The sequence below is a fragment of the Xenopus laevis genome, chromosome 6S, assembly GCF_017654675.1.
Source record: "Xenopus laevis strain J_2021 chromosome 6S, Xenopus_laevis_v10.1, whole genome shotgun sequence".
In the NCBI taxonomy this organism is placed as follows: Eukaryota; Metazoa; Chordata; class Amphibia; order Anura; family Pipidae; genus Xenopus; species Xenopus laevis.
Window position 1 is genome coordinate 51,000,688 of NC_054382.1, and position 19,945 is coordinate 51,020,632.

Genomic DNA, 19,945 nt, shown 5'->3' on the forward strand with positions numbered 1-19,945 from the left:
GAAGAAGCAGCATGCAGCGTTCACATCCGACAGTCGTGTCAGATGGAAAATTTTACACGTAGTTTATGCATCCTGATTTTTTTATCAGTCCCATATATTTTAACCCACATGACAACATCTGACTTGTAGGATGCATTTTATTGATGCAACACCATCCTACAAAAGGTTACCAAATGGTGTTGAATCGGGTGCCACGTCGGATGTGCAGAATATAACGTAAGTAATAGAACTATTGCACCTACAAACTGCATGTATCCGACACGACTGTCGGATGAAGTCGCAACATGTGGCAGTTGCATCCGGCAGTCGTGTCGGATGCAGGCAGTTTGTAGGTGCAAAATTTCTATTACTTACATTATATTCTGAGCATTGACATGCCACCTGCGCCTCCTTTCAGCGTGTCGGAACGGAAGAAGCTGCACTGTGTAGTTCAGCTCTTATGTTAATAGATGTTTTAGTACATGATTAGTACCCTAATCATTGTAACAGCTGCTTACAAATGCTCCCTAGTGTAACTAACTAAACTCTTAAGATAACTCACTTTCAGAGATAACCTACTACTTTTAGGGTTGGGGCAGACGGGCAGATTCGGGGAGATTTAGTCGCCTGGCAACTAATCGCCTCTTCTGCGGGGCGACAATCTCCCTGAACTGCCTTCCGTCTGCCTTTCACCTGCTTGAATGAAGAACCGCCTGCGCTAATGAACTCGCGGCACTTCGATTTCCGAAGTTGCCCAAAGTTTCCTCGTGAGGTAACTTCGGCCATCTTCAGGAATCGAAGCACCGCGATTGCATTAGCGCATGCGATTCTTCATTCAAGCAGGCAGAAAGCAGATGGAAGGCAGTTCAGGGAGATTGTCGCCTTGCAAAGGAGGCGATTATTCGCCAGGCGACTAAATCTCCCCGAATCTGCCCATCTGCCCCAACCCTTAAAGTCCCATTCCACAAGCCACTTGAATACCTGCTTAATGTTTTCATTGGGTTCTACTCTGTCCCAAATGCCAGACTAAATCCTTTGTGAGGCATTTCACTCTTCATTTTCCAGTGAAAATGTCTAGTTCCTGGCAAATTATTCTATTGTAAGAGGTGAATTGGGGCCACACTTAGTAGCTGTGTCCATTTTACGACAATTGTTTATCAGTTTGTAAGATTTTAAAACAAAATAGATAATAAAAAAATAATAAGACTGGTTAAATAATAAAAACTCATGTACATTTTATTTCACAGAATAAGAACATCCTAAACATTCTCGAATGATAACATGTTCTCTTTAGAAGTGATTTGTAACTGTAAAATCTATAATAAAAAGGTCCCCATTAGGCTATTATTAAGAATGCTCAGGACCTAGCATTTTTCCAGATAACAGATCTATCCATAATTTGGACCTTCATACCTTGTCTACTAAAAAATATATTTAACTATTATTTAAACCCAACAGACTTGTGTTGCCTCCAATATGGAATAATTATATATTTGTTAGGATAACGTAGAAGGTACTGCCTATTACAGAGAAATATGAAATAATTTGTAAAAAATTTAAGTAGTTGTAGTCTATGGGAGATGGCCTTTGTGTAAGTTGGAGCTTTCTGGATAATGGATTTCTAAATAACAGATCCCATACCTCTACAACACAGCAAAACATATACAAATATTTTGAAGAATTGGGTTGATTATAGGAGTGCCAAATCAAACTTTAACCTGCAATTAGCAAAGTGTAAGCACATTGCTATTTATCCATAAATATATTTTGTATGTTACAAGATTGTAATGAAATTGTAAAACAATGTTTGTTTAATTGTTTGAACACTTTAAACCCCTTGTGTTTATTATGCCAAATAATGCTGTTTTGATGATGATATAAATTCTTAAGAAATACATTTTGCTTATATTTAATTCAGTTAACCCTTAAACTAGCTTTGGCAAAAATATTGTAACTATCCTTCTACTACAGCACTCAGCTGACCTTCATTAATACATTCCCTGATTTCTGATGTTTATTTATACATACGAAATTCGAACAAGAGATACTGTACATAAAAACTCGTCAGGAAAAAAAATTTGCAAATTAAATATCTGTGACAATAGGGTGTCATGGACATTTCACTATCTGGCTGCTATATGAAAGCAATTGACAGATATTGTTCTACATGAGCTTAATGGATCCTTAAAGGGACAGTATGCCCTAGTTTTCAACCCTGGTTAAATGGACAGGGCTTGTGCTGAACATATTTTTTGCTTTTTGTTTTAAAAGATCCACGCATGTAAACACTGCCTACTTTCTACAGTAACTTTATATTTGGAGTCCACAAATTTAAGTTGGTAAACTCTCTTACCTGTGATAGACAGTAATCATTTGTAACAATCTAGAACTGAAAACATAAATAAACAACTGTTGCACAAATGTAATGCAACATGTCAATGTGTTGTAAGGAAGCAGATGCATTTGCATGATGGCTGTGTCTTTATCTCTTTAAGATTAATGACCTCACTACAACACAGACCAAGAGCTCTGACTGAAGGTCTTTATCTATAGAATTTAGTTTCTCTCAGTACCAAGAACCAAGACAGAAGCATTATGGTATTATCCTTGCTAATGATCACACAAAGAGTTTTGGGTTATAATTACTGCCAGATTGGTAGTAAGCTGTACCACCAGTAATTATGTCTCTTCACATCCACCAATTACAACACATAATTCCACTAATAACAATACTTTTTATTTTATCCCACTATTATTATCCTGTCAAACAGATAAAAACTGTATTTAATGTCTGAAATGCAATGAAACTTTTCTTTTATAAGTCTCTAAGTTTGTAGTATCGGACAGTCTAGCCTTTTCTGTGGTGTAAATATAAATTAATCATTCTAAACTAATGTTCTTCTGTACTTATTTTCTCTGTCTGTTTTCCTGCTTCAGATGCTCTTTAATTTGCTAAAAGGCTTTATTGCAAAATTAAGTACAGCCTGTGATTTGAGTAGTCATACATCTTTTTAGTTATATATGCTAATATCATCATAATATTTGATACTCTTATCTTTTATTTATAAAAAATGAGTATGGCTTTATCACTCATGAGATCTTTATCTCTGAAAGTCCTACTGTCCATAATTAATTGGCATTTAATGACGCAGAGGACTCAAAATATCAGATTAATTCACTTGAGAAATACTCTTCCTGGTTAAATCATTTACGATTCTACTTTCTAAATTATTTCTCATCTCAGCTACGCTCCAATTGCATGTAGTCCATGTCTGCATAGCCATCTAACATTTACCAAAACTTGCTGCTAAAAGGACCCAAACCATTCCAAGCAGCAGAGGAATGGTGGTCTTCTCATATCCATGAACTCACTTCTGATGAGTGATAAAAAGCAACATATATAAATTCCTTGTCTTAATCAGAGATAGATTTATTCAATCTAAAACTTTCCATCATTTACAGTATATGTTACACCTATGAAACTGCATCAGATGAGGAGAATACCCACAGACTCCTGCCCCAGATGCGGTACTGCCTCAGCCGATTTCTTTCATATGAGATTTTCCTGCCCACAATACCACAGATTGTGGTTGCACCAGCAACATGCCTACTGGGGGTCCTAGATGACATAATTCCGCTTAAAGTGGACCTGTCACCCAGACATAAAAAGCTGTATAATAAAAGTCCCTTTCAAATTAAACATGAAATCCAAATCCTTTTTTCAATTAAAGCATTCATATCTGCTAAACTAATTTAAAAATCTCAGCTGTCAATCAAATATTGGCTTTAGGCATAGAGGCAAGGCAATCAATTACTTTGCCAGTGCATGGGGATGGACATCAGGTCCCCCATTCTGGTGCACAAACAAGATTATGCACGGCTTGCCTTAAAGGGGTTGTTCACCTTCCAAACACTTTTTCAGTTCAATTGTTTTCAGATTGTTCCCCGGAAATAAAGACTTTTTTCAATGACTTTCCATAATTTATTTTTTACTGTTTTTCCAAAATCTAAGTTTAAAGTTGAATGTTCCTATCTGTGGTGTTTGCATCTGGCAGCTCATTAATTCAGATGCAGACTCTGAACTGTTATAATTTTGCAACATTTAGTGATACATTTCTCAGCAGCATCTCTGGAGTATTTCCAACTATTGTATTATAAACAACTGCCTGTAATGAAACCCAGAGATTCTGCTCAGCAGAGACAAAGATAAGAAATGTATCAACTAAATGTATCAATTTAGAACAGCATCCCAGAGCTGCTTTAGAAGGTAAAAAGGACACTTTACACTTCAATATTAGAAAAATTGTGACACATAGAAAATAGAAAGTAATTGGAAAAAGTCGTTATTTCTGGTGATCGGAAAACAAGTAGTTGTTTGAAGGTGAACAACCCCTTTAATACAGTGCTCCAGCCTGCTTGCAATTCCACTGTACAAATTAACATATGAAAATAGGGGACCTCATAGTAAATTTGATAAGGTCTGAGGCCCCTGGTGTGATCATAAGGTGCTGGGCAGCGAGAGAATGGAAAGACCATATTAAATACCAAATTATTATTTAAAATAGGGCACAACTACTCCAAATGCGAAACACCCCATTAGCATCTCCCACTATGCTAGCCGTAGCAGTAATATTTGGGCACATTAGTGAAATGATCTGCCACTTGGTCTATACTGCTGCCTGTGTGCTGAAGGTGTTAGCAATAGACACGTACTGGCATGTAGTTTACTGTACTGGCACGTCAGTACGTCTATTGACACCTTCAGCCCTAAAGAAGTGTGAGAGCGGCGCATCACTATGTGCCAGTACGTGTCTATTGCTAACACCTTCAGCAAACAGGCAGCAGTATAGACCTAGTGGCAGATCATTTCACTAATGTGCCCAAATATTACTGCTACGGCTACACGATTCCTGATTGCAATATGCTGGCAGGCCACATTATTATTAATATCATGATAGAGGCTGAGGGCCGTGTGTAAATTTTAAGACAGGCCGTATTTGGCCCCCTGGCCGCACTTTTGATATGCCTGTACTAAGGGGAAGAACAAGCAAGTGACCTGATACTCTGCAAAATAAAAGGTACATACAGAGTCAGATAAATTGTTTTTTAAATTTAATGTTTTGTCTAATTTTGTTTTTTGTTGTTATTGAAATTTTTGTATGTTATGAAAAATAAATAAAAACCCACCTTTAAAAAAAAAATTATCTTCATGTGATTGAATGGACTCCTTCAGAAACTGCATTATTTAGCTAGTTTGCAAAAAACAATCCTCATTTTTTTTCAAGGAAGCATTGCTAAATGGAGTTTGAGAAATTATCTAATAATCAGTGAGTTACAAGGTGCACTGCTGGTTTGTAGGCCAGCAGGAATAGTTATTCACCAGTAGAATTTATTATTATTAGATGTGTGCTTAAAAAAAAATTCTGCTAATGGCAATAATGTGGGCACAGGCCTTAGTTCTTCATGTATGATGTTCATATTGGAGTAGCTAATATAGGGTACATGACCAGCTTTCAGGGAAATCTACAATGTAGATAAGACTTCATATTCATATTATATAAGAGGGTAACATATGGACCATATTAATTAGGTGTTTTTGGATGTTTAAGAAAACATTTAAAATGTTATTACTTCAAATTACCAGATTTTAAATGATATGCGTTAACAGCATAAGGACTATATCACAAATGTCCTATTCTGATCAAACAAGTATTGTTGTTTCTTAATTATTAAAGCACTGTTGATTTGATTAAATTTTTGGTTAGTTTGCAGTACAATTTGAACAAACTGAAGGGGAGAATGAGAGAATGAAAACTTGCATTGGTAAGACAATCTTACTATCTGTATTGGTTACTTTTATACACCTTTATAAATAGCTGCACCCGGGCTTTATAGATTAAATATTTGTAGAAAAAAAAACCTCAGAAGCCTTTTACCTTCTACATCTTTATAAACAAAATCGTTCAACCCTCCCAGATTTTTCAAGAGTAACCCAAATTTTTTATCAACAGGAAAAGGGAAAGGGTAAGTGGGTAAGGAGGCTGTCAGGGCATAACGGATTATAATCTGTTTGTAACAGGAATGGCGTGGGTGTGGCCAAACCTCATGTGGATTCATTTTCCAGGAGGTTGACATCTCTGTAAATATGTGAATACTTGTTGAATATTCCTATTTTCCTGGAATTGCATTAAATTCTCTTTGTGTTATACACTGAGTCATCCATTACACTACCCTCCCTCACAGACGCATGGATTGCGTCTGTCAAATAGTATACAAAAAAGGACCGTTTGGTATTTTAAACATTTTCATGCAATTGTCCAGCAGTTTGGATTTTACCATATTTAGTAACTTATTTAGCCCCTACGGGTTAATCTGCCCTGTAGCTTTAAGGCCCCCACCCTTTTTCTTAGAGTGATCTGCCAGCAGAGGTGTGACAGCTTCCTGCTACACTTCACTATAGTGTGTGTAAGGAGTGGCCTCTTCCTCTTTTGCCTCTGGATGCTGATCCAGCTGGGTGTACTCAGAGGGGACTGAGTACACCAGGCCCAGAAGAAGGCATGTGTCCAAGTCGGGGACCAGGAAACCCCGTGAATGAAGAATAGATATACTAGGGCATTCTTGTCATAGTCTCTCTAGGAGAGAAAGGCAGAGAGGTTAGAGAGAAAGAGCAGTTCTGAGCTCCAACATAGGATAGTGAAGTGGGATACCTGCCAAGTCTGTCCCCAGGGAGTGTCTGCCTGTGTCTGCTCTAGGTGAGCCTGCCTGCAGATCTGTCTGAACTCTCTATATGCTGTTGCCTCAACTCCTGCGTGAGTAGAAACCTGATGTCACTTGCCTAGTGCATAGTTCAATAAACCTTGTTCCTGTTTTCTTAAGAACCTCCTGGCTCCCAAGTCTTTTGTTATTGCACAGTAGCCTGTGGGAGTTGTAGTTACTTTACACCACACCTTTAATCTTCCATATAGCGAAGGCCCTAACCTGAAGTGTTAGAGTCACGTGTAACCCATGCTCTATTGCACTAGCTGGTGAATTAACCCCGTATGGCCCAAATAGGTGTTACACTAGTTTGCTCATTTATCAGTGCACCCCCCTCCCCCATTAAAGCATTATTCTCCTAAGGAAAAAATCTTTCAGGGCTATTTAGAGTTCTTTCAGGCAAATGATTTGTCAGGTTGCCAAAAAGAATCGAGTTTTGAATTATTTTAACAAAATGCAAGTCTGTGGGTGACTTAACAGATCAGTTAAATCATGTCCACTTCCCATTGCGGCAGGGCAGCCATGAGGGGGCCCACCTTGAGTCACTGAAGTCACCAAGGTAGGAGCCGAAGCTGATTTAAAAAGCCATAGCCGTCAAAGTAGGAGCTGAAGCCGCTGAGGGAGCCAAATCTTAAGAAAAGCCAAAGGCAATAAATTTGAAAGGTAAGTTCCACTGAACACCAATGGTGTCCAATTTTTGCTAAACCCCCTGGCCACCAATGCTTTTTTTTTTACTTTTATGTGGGGGGGGGGGGGGGTGCAGAAATTGTTTTTGTATGGGGCTGGGCTAATTCTGATGGTGGCCCTGCATTGTGACATCACTGTTTAATACTGTAGTTGATGGTTTTAAGGAATATTATTCATTTAGGTTCCTATGTTTAGGACATTATATTCTAGAAAATGTTTTGCTTCATGTCCTATTTGTACAATAAGCATATTATTTGTGGCCAACAGCCCTTGTTGTATATCCTGGCATCAGTAAAAACCAGGGGGTTCTTTATTTAAAATCCGAAAAGTTCTCACTATTTTCTGAAAACTCCGCATGGACTTTCCCCCCTATTTATTAATACATTATCATAATACATATTAATACATTATCACAAATTTATCTTGTGTGAAAGTCATGACAAAATCGTAAAAAATCAAAATCCTATGTTTTTTTCGGATTATGTGCTCTTACCCTACATTTTTTTGTAAAATCGCCTAGAAGCTATGATTATTTTTGGAAACCCAGCGCAACTCAGAAAATGTTCAAATAGTTAACGGGACATCTACCATTGACATTTTATTTTCCTCTGTAAAAGTCTGATTATAAAAATCTGTAGCTTAATAAATAACCCCCTAAATGTCTACATGTCAGGAGAGAACTATACATTTATATTAATGCTACACACAATCAAATATAGGGCCTTATTTAAAAAAAACATTTAAGTGTTTAAAATATTCAATATTATAAAACAGCCAATATGACTATGAAGATTTTCATTCATCCATGTCATGGTATATCTAGTATAGGTAGAGATAAGGAAACGTCTTCATTGATTACTCAGCAAGTCCAGTTGTTTTTAGATTTACCTATACTAGATAAAACAGCCAAGGCAAAATATTTTGAACAGAATTTAAGCCAATTATTTTTCTAATCTTTCTTTTATTTACACACAAAGACCATGGATAATTAAAAACACAACAGACCATGGATAATTGTAGAGGAGAGGTATATAATTATTAATAAAATTAAAATGTAATATTGTAATTGAATTAGTTATTTTTAAAGGTTCAACACAGCTGCCCGATTTGACCTCTATGGCAGATACAAACATGATGTCTAAACATATGTATGAAAGCAAATTTGCAGAAAGGAGAATGTATATATGTGTATATATATATATATATATATATATATATACCTGTATATATATATATATACCTGTATATATATATATATATATATATATATATATATATATATATATATATATATATATATATATATATATATATATATATAATGTAAATATGTTTTAAGCATATTTAAGTAAACAGAAATTTTGTTTCATCAGATTTCATGCATAAAATGTTATAAGACAGATCACTAAAATTCAATTTATGGAGATGGACATGAGCAACTAGGCGTATTGCAAGTGGACACAAATCTGTCATGATGTTGCATAATGTCACACAACTGCTTCACTTGTTGGGCCATATTTTCAGTGCCAGCTCTGTACCACTGTCTGTCAATGTAAATAGAGAGCAAACCTTCTCATAAATAAAGAATATTCAGTTTGGGCAGTGACACACAGGGTAATTTTATTTGAATTGCCCATTGAGTTTTTTTTCCTTGCTAAAAACACAGCACCAATATCATTCTCAATTTCCCTCTAGGAAATCACATAGTAGTGCCAGTTCAAATCAAATGTAGGTAGCTTAACCCTTTAAGTGCCACAGAACGTAGAATCTACGTTCTGTGGAAAAGTATCTTGAAATGCCACAGAACGTAGATTCTACGTTCTGCAGCATAAGCGTGCGGGGAGCTCAGGAGCGGCTTTAAATGCTGCTCGCTCCTTCCCCGCTCGCTCACAACCCCCTAGGCAACGAGCGGAGCGGGTGGGAAAGGGGCTCCTGAGGCGCGATCGTCCAGGGGCCCCACAAACGCAACAGACGCACGTGGCTGCGCGCTGCTGCTGCCTGCACTTCCGGGTCCCTCCAGCGACGCCCACGCATCGGATCAACGGATCTGGCGACTCCCTCCTGCTTCTCCACTCCTCCTGCCATCATGGACACAGATCTGCAGCTACACACCCCAGGTTAGTGTAACACACACACAAAATACACTTACACACACTTTATACACTAATACATGCTTAGATTTACACTTACACACACTCACATACATTTTTTGGGGGATCAGGGGGGTCACACACACTTGGGGGGGTACATACACATGCACACACAAACACATGTACATAACATGCAATTTACCAATTGTACACATGTGCACACACATACACTGTTGTGTAGCTTTTTTTTTTTTTTTTTTCATATTGCATTGTTGTGTTTTTGGCTCAAAAAAATGTTTTATTGCCTTTGCGAATAGCGTATTCGCTAACCGTACTGTGCAATACCTTTTGTATGTTATTTCGGTGATTATTTGGAAATTTTAGGGATTTTGGTGCATTGTTAGCCATTTTATTGCATTTTCAGCGCTGCATAACTGTTGCTTGCTTTATTCTGTCCGTAAAACCTATTTTGCCAAGCTATAATATTCAAACTGTAATTCTGATGTCTGATTACACTAGTCTGAAAAAAAAAGCATAGATTTTTGTGGTTTTATTGGATTTTAGTAATTTTATTTGAATTTCACACTTTCTGTATTATTTTGTTATGTCTTGTAAATTTTATCTACTATATATCCAATTGGGCGTCTCTGTGCGCCACATAGTTTGGTAAATCTGTGAATATTGGGCATGAAAGTGTTCAGTAGACACCTGTCGTTCATATTTAGGATGGTTTATGCAGATACTTTTCGTTGGATTCGTCAGAATGTGTACTTTCTGAAAATATATGGTTTTCTGGGGTCTCTGTACTGTTAGGGGGGTCTAATGTCGCATAATACACACACCAGGTGCTCATATTGCAGCAGCCAGCGCGTCAGCCGTGAAAATGTATATACACTATTGTCATTTGGGGGTCTCTGTGCGCCACATAGTTTGGTATATCTATACATATTGGGCATCAAAGTGTTCAGTAGACCCCTGGCGTTCATATTTAGGATGTTTTATGCTGATACGTTACGAAATGTGGGGCATATAATGGGGTAAAATTCAAGCTTTGTGACGATTTTCAGAAATTTGATAAAAACCGCTACTTTCAGCATTGCTTTGCAGTTTGGCAGTTTGCAGTAGGAACACATATTTACCCATATTGGATTCGTCAGAATGTGTACTTTCTGAAAATATATGGTTTTCTGGGGTCTCTGTACTGTTAGGGGGGTCTAATGTAGCATAATACACACACCAGGTGCTCATATTGCAGCAGCCAGCGCGTCAGCCGTGAAAATGTATATACACTATTGTCATTTGGGGTCTCTGTGCGCCACAAAGTTTGGTATATCTATGCATATTGGGCATCAAAGTGTTCAGTAGACCCCTGGCGTTCATATTCAGGATGTTTTATGCTGATAAGTTACGAAATGTGGGGCATATAATGGGGTAAAATTCAAGCTTTGTGACGATTTTCAGAAATTTGATAAAAACCGTTATGTTCAGCATTGCTTTGCAGTTTGGCAGTTTGCAGTAGAAACACTTATTTACCCATATTGGATTCGTCAGAATGTGTACTTTCTGAAAATATATGGTTTTCTGGGGTCTCTGTACTGTTAGGTGGTCTAATGTCGCATAATACACACACCGGGTGGTTATATTGCAGCAGCCAGCGCGTCAGCCGTGAAAATGTCTATACATATTGTCATTTGGGGGTCTCTGTGCGCCACATAGTTTGGTATATCTATGCACATTGGGCATCAAACTGTTTAGTAGACCCATATGTTTATATTTAGGATGCTTTATGCTGGTAATGATACATGGACAATACGATGCTGGAAAGTTGAAGCTTTGAGGCAATTTCCAGATATTTCACCAAAACCGCCAAATTTGGCAAAGCTTTGCGACTCAGTAGTTTGGAGCAGAAAGGCATGGGTACCCATTTTAGATTCTGTAGAATGTGTACTTTCCAAAAATATATGGGGTTGGGGGGTAAAGATATATTTCTGTGTTTTTACCCCACAAAAATGCAGTCAATGTGTTGATTTTTCATTAGCTGAAGTTACCCACAGGACAATTTGTATGTGCTAACTTCATTTTGGGGCCTCTAAATGCCATATACTTTGGTAAACTTATGAACAATGGCCACCAAAATGTTCAGAGGAACCCTGGCAATCATATTTAGGGTGATTTTTCTTAGTACGTAATGACACATGGGTGATATGGTGCTGGGAAGTTGAAGCTTTGAGGCAATTTTCAGATATTTCACCAAAACCGACAACTTTGGGAAAGCCTTGCGACTCAGTAGTTTGGAGCAATAAGGCATGGGTACCCATTTTAGATTCTGTAGAATGTGTACTTTCCAAAAATGTATGGGTTTGGGGGGTAAACATATATTTCTGTGTTTTTACCCCACAAAATGCAGTCAATGTGTTGATTTTTCATTAGCTGATATATTATTCAAATTGCAGGTGAGTGATTGCTCACCAAAGTTAATCACATCTCAAAGGAGATGATTAACTGATTAAAATACAACTGTCACTTAAATTAAAGTGCACTTAAATATGGAGTGTGAGAATTGTCTGAACAGAAACCAGGTCTGGGGATACTGAGCAAAGTACCCCATCTATTGCCCACTGGTCAGCAAATTCTTTCAACCGACCAGTAAACACTGCTTGGGTGTACTCTGCTCGGATGCGGGAACGCACCAGCACTCGGAACAAGACCTCTGCTGGCAGAGGATTCCCACCTTCCAAACATTGCTTTCTAGATTTATGGATGACTAATTTAGCTAAAGCCAGGAGCAAGTTGGAGAGAAGGTCTTTCTCTTTATTGTCCCGGGATACTGGGCGTCCAAAAATATAAACATGAGGGGAAAAGTGTAACCAGAACTGCAGGTAAAGCTTCCTCAAAAGAGCCAATAGAGGTTGCAGTCTGGCACACGTAAAATAAGCATGAAACACAGACTCTCCTTTGCCACAGAATGGACAAGCAGCTGGGGAGTCTGTAAAACGAGCTAAATACTCTCCTGTGCTCAATGCACCATGCAGCACTTTCCAACTCAAGTCTCCAGTTGGTCTAGGCACCAAACTGGAATAAAGAGCTTGCCACTGAGGTCTTTCACCCTCATTAAGCACACGTCTCCAGATGGTATCATATCGGGAGATGAGGGCAAGGAAGTGTACAGTGTGAAGCATTAGAGAGTACAACAGCTTTCTTGTTATATCATGAAAGCGTGTCAATGGAAAATTCTCCAACTGGCTCAAGTTGGGGGAAGGAGGTGCTTGGGGGGATTGACGGGTTTTAGGTGCTATTATTATGTCTGGAGGTGAGGAGTTCCAAGGTGGACGTGGCTCTCCAGAATGTAAAACCCCATCAATGAAGGTGTGAGAATCAGGAGAGATTGTGTCCTTGATTTCCTTGAGAAGACGGTGTGGAACCCTAGTGGTGAGGAATCCCATGCGTTGCATAACTGCTTGAGAGTCCACCCAATCTGATTTCTCAAAATCCAGGAGATCTCCAACTCTGGTTAACCGAGCCTGGCAAAGGCGACGTCGGATGCTGATGGATTCTAACATCCTAGTCTTAAAAGATGGATTGTAAAGTAGGGGCTCATTTAGAATGTCTTCCCCTTCAATGGCTCCTTGCCTTAACACGGATACCATGCTCCAGGTTTTTAGCGTGTCTTGGTAGTAAGCCGGCAGGGTTGAAAGGTTTCTTAGGAAACCCTCAGGTTCAATTATAAACAATTGCCGGTCATATCCCATATTTCGTACCTGGCGATAAAACTCGATGCTAGAGTACACCACTGTGGAGAAGGATCTGCATACAAGTATCTCTGTATTTGCTGGAGACGGAAGGTGTGCACTTGAGAACGTATACACACGACTCCCTGCCCTCCCTCTTTCAACGGGAGGCTTGAGACACCTGCAGAAACCCAATGCTTTCCTATCCAGAGAAAGTCCAGTAACCTTCTCTGGATCTTAGCAATGAATTCTTGGGTTGGGCTAAGACATATCAGCCGGTACCAGATCTGAGAGGCCACCAGCTGATTAATCACCAAAGCTCTCCCCCTCATAGAAAGTACTTTAGCAAAACCCTTCCACTTTCCAAGGCGCGTTAGAACACATTCCTCAAGTTCAATGAAATTCTGTGAGACAGGATACTCCTCAGCTGATAGGTAGACGCCTAAATATTTAATGATTTTACTCTCCCACGAGATGTCACGAAAAGCAGGAGGCAGGAAATCCACCTTTAGAGAACCCTCCAGAAGGCCTGAGCTCTTGGACCAGTTGATCCGGGCAGATGAGGCAGCAGCGTAGACTTCTTGACACTCTTGTGCCCGCTCAAGATCAACTAGGTCCTGGGCCACAAGAATTACATCATCAGCGTAGGCTGAGAGAACCACCCTCATGTCAGGTTCTTTGAGCACCAGTCCCGTGAGCCTTTTCCTTAAGAGACACAGGAAGGGCTCAATGGCCAGCGAGTACAGTTGTCCCGACAAGGGGCATCCTTGCCGAACTCCTCGTCCAAAGGCCAGAGGTGCAGTCAGAGACCAGTTGATTTTAACTAAACACTCTGCAGAGGCATACATTGTTTTCAGGTAGCCCACAAACTGTGGGCCAAAGCTATAGGCTTGCAGAGTGCCTATAAGATATTGGTGATCCACCCTGTCAAATGCCTTCTCTTGATCCAGAGAGAGAAAAGCAAGAGATAGACCAGTCCTTCTCGCAAAATGTAGTAAGTCTCGGATTAAAAAGACATTATCAAAAATTGTCCGACCGGGGACTGTATAGGACTGGTCAGGATGAATCACCTCTGCCAGCACAGATTTGAGCCTAAGTGAGATAGCTTTGGCCACGATCTTATAGTCTGTGCTAAGCAGTGAGACTGGTCTCCAGTTCTTAATAAGACGGAGATCCCCCTTCTTAGGAAGTAGTGATAACACTGCTCGACGACACGAAAGTGGCAACTCACCTTTCTTGAAGGCCTCAGTTAGGACCCTATGGAAATCAGGGCCCAGAGTATCCCAAAAGAACTGGAAGAACTCTATGGTCAGTCCGTCAAGCCCAGGAGATTTATTGTGGGGCATTAAACGGAGTGCTTGAGAGAGTTCCTCTAGAGTGATTGGTGTTTCCAACCTCTCTTTTCTCCTCTCACTGACCACTGGAAGCCCATCCCATAGCTCCTCACAGGCATCTGGAGAGATGGGATCTGGAGAAAAAAGGTTTTGATAGAAGGACCGGGCTCTGTCCCGGATAGCCTCCGGATCCTCAAGGGGGGTTCCATCCTCCGCAAAAAGGCATGTGATTTGTTTTCGGTTCCCCTTCTTCTTCTCCAGAGCATAGAAGAATCGGGAACCACGATCCATATCACAAAGTAACTGCATCCGGCTTCGCACAAAGGCACCACGAGCCTGTCGTTGTTCCATGTTACGCAGCGCTTCTTTCCTTTCTAGATATTCACACTGAAGGGCTTGGTCTTCAGAGCCTGATAGCCTTTGCTCAAGATCAAGCACCTCCCCATTCAGTGCCTCAATCTCTGCATTGCGCTGCCCGCTCACACTTTTGGTATACTCTTGACACAAGAGCTTTAGGTGAACCTTGCCTACATCCCACCACTGGTTCAATGTGGCAAATTCATCCTGAAAGGCCCTCCAGCCTCTCCATGTATCCCGGACTGACTTTGCAAAACCCTCATCTTCTAATAAACTGTTGTTAAAGTGCCAGTAAGCAGCTTTTGGCAGAGATGGTGCGATTGACATTCTCAGGGATACACAATTGTGGTCTGAGAATGGTGCCAATCTAATGGTGCTCGACTGGGCTCGTGACATGAGATGGCTCGATATATATATCCTATCAATCCGGGATTGAGAAACATGACCATCTCTCACCCTGACATAGGTAAAAGCAACCGTCTCTGGGTTCTGTTCTCTCCAGACATCAACCAAGGAGAAATGAGCAATTAGTTCTCGCAAAACGGACTCAGACGAGTCTCTTTTCTTGGGTACATTGCGATCTCGAGCATCAAGGGTGTAATTAAAATCACCCCCTATAATCAAGGCTTCATCAGAGTCAATTGTCTCCATGTAGGCTGACAAACTTTCAAAGAACCTTGCCCTCTCTGGTCCGGTAGTAGGAGCATACACATTCATTAGATTATATGTTCTACCTGACTCCCGGACCCGAAGATGCAATAGACGGCCAGGGATGACAGAGGTAGCATTCAGGACCTCTGGCTGGAAGGAATCTGAGAAAAGGGTCACCACCCCGCATGATGTCCAAGTGAGGTGATTAAAAAGACCCTTCCCTTCCACTCCAGATTCCAGCTTGCTTCAAGCTCTGGAGTGGTGTGGGTCTCTTGGAGGAAACTCACAGAGTACCCTCCTTGACGAAGAAAGGAGAGTACCTGAAACATTCGGAAAGGATTCCGACAGCCATTAGTATTAAGTGTGCTTATACTCAAGGCCATTACTGAGTCTTAGGAAGTGCTTTAACCTTCATCAAGGTCTGATGAGACAAACATTTTTTGTGAAACTTCATTATACGGAGATATTCCGCTGTTCCATAGTTCTTGGCCTCTTTTATGACCTTAATGTATTGTCTCACAGAATTGATAACTAAAGGCAAATCATGCCACTTCTCCAGAGCCATGTGCATCTTCTTCTCTAATTTAACACCAAGGGTGCTCTCAAGAAACTTTTTGAGTTCCTCAGCAGGGATGATTGGGGTAGAAGGATTTGCCACTCCTATGTCAACCTCCTCTTCGATGTTCCCCTCATCCATGAGCTCTTCCTGGCTAAGGGATTGATAATCTCCCCTCTCCACTAGAGCTTTGAGAATCTCTCCACAAGTTGTTACAGGAAAAGTATCAGAATCACTTTTCTGGAGACCCTGCAATGGCTCAGGTGTTCCCTCAACTTCACCTGAAACACATTTGGAAGTGTTTGACACAGGAGCAACAGAACTAATTAGCTCCCCAGCAACCGGTAGAGCTTTGGAGGCTCGATGGTTAGCCTCTGCCCTCTCTACTACCTCCTGTGCTTTCTGGATGGCAATAACATTTGGGTCAGTTGAAGACAAGGGAGGAGAGATTTTAGCATGAACAGTAGAGGTTGTCTGGCTACCCTCCACCGTATTTACAACTCCACCCTCACCATCCTTCCCAGCAGTTTTATCTGCAGGGTCCTGTATGGGGGTTAGCCCAATATTCTCCCCCTCCTGGAGTGAAATACCCTGAGGCACTAAAAACTGAGGCTGGTTGCATTTGCCAAATATCAGCACCTCAGGAACACTGACTGCCCACTCTGCAGGAGTCTCATTAGGTATCTCTTTACACTCCAAGGGAAGATCTTCCAAATGATTTTGAGGCAGATACTGCACCCCTGACTCTGTGGGGAAACCAACACTGCCATGTTCAAGGCCATGCAGACCATTAACCTCATTATTCCCCACCTGGTCTGGAGGCAAGAGTGCATGGTCTGACACAGGTTGATCGTGACCAACAGTTGGGCCAGACAATGTCACCACATGAGGAGCAGAAGTTTTGCTGCCCTTTTTACCCTTGGATGGGGGTGCTCCATCATTAACCACTGATGCCCATTCCTCAGGTACCAGCCAGTTTGATTTAAATTTCCTCTTTTTCTTGGCATCTGAAGAGGAAAGGCCACTATCTGCCCCAACCCCACCAGGTGTTGCAATCATGGGTACCCCCACACCTTCAGGGGTGCCCATAACAGGGGTACACTTTTTTGTGGTAGGAACAACTGTGACCCTGGGGGAAGCTTTGACATGTTTTCCCCCCTTCTCTTTTGCCGCAATTGTAAGACATGCTGCAGCCTTAGATGTCTTCAGTGAAGAAGGAGGAGGTTTGGATGTTGTAGAGGTGGGTTGTGTAACAGCCACCTCCTTTAGTGAAGGAGATATCCCCTTTGAGGACCCTGCTGAAATAGTCCCAGCAGGATAAGATGTTTTATTTGAGGCACTGGGAGCAGGAACAGGGGCTGTGGTCTTAATTTGCCCTTTGGGGCAACTCTGGCGAGTGTGCCCCAGGTTCTTGCAAAGGAAGCACCTCACTTCCTCTGTGCTGTAAAAAATTTTATACAGCACCCCTTCAAATGGAACCCCGAAAGACCCCTCAATAGTGTCTTGCCCCCGAGGTAAAAGTAGTTGCACCTGCCTTTTAAAGGAAAGGACGTGCCTCAGTCTGCTCTCCTTACATCCCAGGGGAATTCTAGACATATTTGATTTTAACTCCCCAAGGGCTTGCAGGTGGGGGTACAATAAGTGGTCTTGCAGGAAGGGGGGCACATTAGATAAAACCACCCTTGTGCCCAATCCTTCTAGGGTTCTACAGGGACATAACTCCCTCCCACTGTGATACCCCTCTGTACCAGAGTATGCACTGCAGTTAGAGTACGGGCAAAGATTATGGCTTTCCCATACATTTTACTTGCTGCCACTACTGCAGAGTGGCCCACCACTTCAGCTGCAGCCTTTATATAAGCCTCTATGCCATGAGTGCTTGACATTAGGCATCTGACCCCATGCTTCCTTGTAAGCTTCTCTACCCCAGCAGTGACTTGGCTAGGGTTGCTGCCAGTAGCTACCGCGTGTGCAAATGTTTTAGCAGGGGTCACATTGGCAGCAGCAGCAGAAGTAGAGGCAATGGGGCTTTTTGACATGGGCTCTGCCTGGTGTTTCCTTGCAGAGCTACAGCTGGGTTTTTCAGGTCCTTTTGCTTTAGAACCAAGAGATGTTTTTTTATAACTTTCCTTTTTATTCCCTCCCATTATTTTACACAACACCACACAAAAAGAAAGCTTTATACTATTGATTAACAAAAAAGTAAGTTTTAAGTTGAGAAGCTGTGGCAGGGAGAGGGTTAATGTGAGCAGGTGCCTGGGAGCTGCACTGCTGCTGCTGGAAAAGATTTTATATTTATACTTATATTAAATCCTTCTCCCTTTAGCTTTCTCTCCTCACAGAACTGAGTGCAAAATCAAAATATCCACTCAATCTGTACAAAAATTAAACAATTTGTGCTGAAACAAGAGAAAAATGCAAATGAAACTGACACCCAGGTGCGGGGGAGGGGTAGGGGATCTAACAGTGAGTTTGTAGCCCAGAGCAAGTGAAGGGAACTGGGCTAAGAATCACTCACCTTCAGGGTCAAAAGAAAAATCGATTTTTAGTAAAGAAAATCAACTCAAAACTTCCCAAATTTCACCCACCAAGTGGACAACACATTCACACACCAAGTGATAACAAAAAATCCTGTCTCAAACAGGAATTTCAATGCTTAATTCAGCACTAAACAGAGAGCTTTCTCCTGTGTGTTGATCTTTCATTAGCTGAAGTTACCCACGGGACTGTTTGTATGCGCTAACTTCATTTTGGGGCCTCTAAATGCCAGATACTTTGGTAAACCTATGAACAATGGCCACCAAACTGTTCGGAGGAACCCTGGCAATCATATTTAGGGTGCTTTTTCTTGGTGCATAACGATACATGGGTGATATGGTGCTGAGAAGTTGAAGCTTTGAGGCAATTTTCAGATATTTCACCAAAACCGACAATTGTGGGAAAGCCTTGCGACTCAGTAGTTTGGAGCAGAAAGGCATGGGTACCCATTTTAGATTCTGTAGAATGTGTACTTTCCAAAAATATATGGGTTTTGGGGGGTAAACATATATTTCTGTGTTTTTACCCCACAAAAATGCAGTCAATGTGTTGATTTTTCATTAGCTGAAGTTACCCACTGGACTGTTTGTATGCGCTAACTTCATTTTGGGGCCTCTAAATGCCAGATACTTTGGTAAACTTATGAACAATGGCCACCAAAATGTTCAGAGGAACCCTGGCAATCATATTTAGGGTGCTTTTTCTTAGTACGTAATGACAAATGGGTGATATGGTGCTGGGAAGTTGAAGCTTTGAGGCAATTTTCAGATATTTCACCAAAACCGACAACTTTGGGAAAGCCTTGCGACTCAGTAGTTTGGAGCAATAAGGCATGGGTACCCATTTTAGATTCTGTAGAATGTGTCCTTTCCAAAAACGTATGGGTTTCGGGGGTAACCATATATTTCTGTGTTTTTACCCCACAAAAATGCAGTCAATGTGTTGATCTTTCATTAGCTGAAGTTACCCACAGGACTATTTGTATGCACTAACTTCATTTTGGGGCCTCTAAATGCCAGATACTTTGGTAAACCTATAAACAATGGCCACCAAACTGTTCGGAGGAACCCTGGCAATCATATTTAGGGTGCTTTTTCTTGGTGCATAACGATACATGGGTGATATGGTGCTGAGAAGTTGAAGCTTTGAGGCAATTTTCAGATATTTCACCAAAACCGACAATTGTGGGAAAGCCTTGCGACTCAGTAGTTTGGAGCAGAAAGGCATGGGTACCCATTTTAGATTCTGTAGAATGTGTACTTTCCAAAA

The 19,945-nt window shown here is 40.9% G+C and overlaps 1 protein-coding gene across 2 annotated transcripts in view; it reads right to left on the minus strand.

The window, feature by feature from the left end:
- The window catches only part of hecw1.S (HECT, C2 and WW domain containing E3 ubiquitin protein ligase 1 S homeolog), a 168,804-nt gene that overhangs the window by 92,575 nt on the left and 56,284 nt on the right, over window positions 1-19,945 (minus strand). The window lies entirely within an intron of this gene.